Consider the following 834-nt stretch of genomic DNA (forward strand, 5'->3'; position numbering starts at 1 on the left):
GCAGACCAAGTAACAAGGCCAAAGGAGAGATCATTCCAGAAGCTGTTGGTGCTTTAGGGGGTTGAAATGAATTCAGAACAGTAACTGAAGTGTCTGGCACGCAGTTAATATAATGTAAGAGAAGCGGCGGCGGTGTGGAAAATGAATATCATCATAGCTTGTATCTTTGGTGAGCTTTAAAAGATGTGGAGATGCAAATAGAAAAGTTGCTGCAGTGCATCAACTTCTTCTTTCACTCTCTTGTTCCACCTTCCTACTACTCTGTTCTTTTCCTCCCCTCCTTTTCCTCACGTCTGTTCTCCTCCTAATTAAGCTCAAATGTGCAGTGACATCTGTACTGTACATCCCATGAGAAGCTCGTTCCTGTGGGTGTTTGAGACTCTCTCACACACTCACACACACACAGCTAGTAACTTCACACAGGTGATAACGATGCAATAAAGAGAACGGTTTTGACTACAGAATTTTTCTGAAGTTATCTGACTGTTCATTTGAAAATGTGACTAGTGAATGTTGGGAACAGTCTGGAAAAAGACGAGCTATCAGAGAAACACACCATCAAAGGAGAGTGTATTAAAGCAGACAGACGTGCTGTAATAGTCTTCCACTCAGTCTGCTAAAAATAGTCCATTGTCATCTGGTAATTGTCAGAAGTTCTTAAAATCATTCAAATTAGATTAGACGTCCTTTTTCTGACCAAATGCGCTCAAAGAAACCATATAAAATGTCCTTTCTCCTTTCTGAAATTTTGGCTCATTATAAACATTTTTAACACCTCCCCCATTTATCTGCTGCACCCACCCTCCTCACCCCACCCCCGCCACCACAGAGTCT

General features: G+C 41.7%; 1 protein-coding gene across 1 annotated transcript in view; it reads left to right on the forward strand.

The window, feature by feature from the left end:
• Window positions 1-834, forward strand: part of glceb (glucuronic acid epimerase b) — a 29,111-nt gene that overhangs the window by 21,795 nt on the left and 6,482 nt on the right. The gene's annotated exons all lie outside the window — the stretch shown is intronic.

This window comes from Morone saxatilis, unplaced genomic scaffold (assembly GCF_004916995.1).
Source record: "Morone saxatilis isolate NCDOM2014 unplaced genomic scaffold, NCSU_SB_2.0 Contig11, whole genome shotgun sequence".
NCBI lineage: Eukaryota > Metazoa > Chordata > Actinopteri > Moronidae > Morone > Morone saxatilis.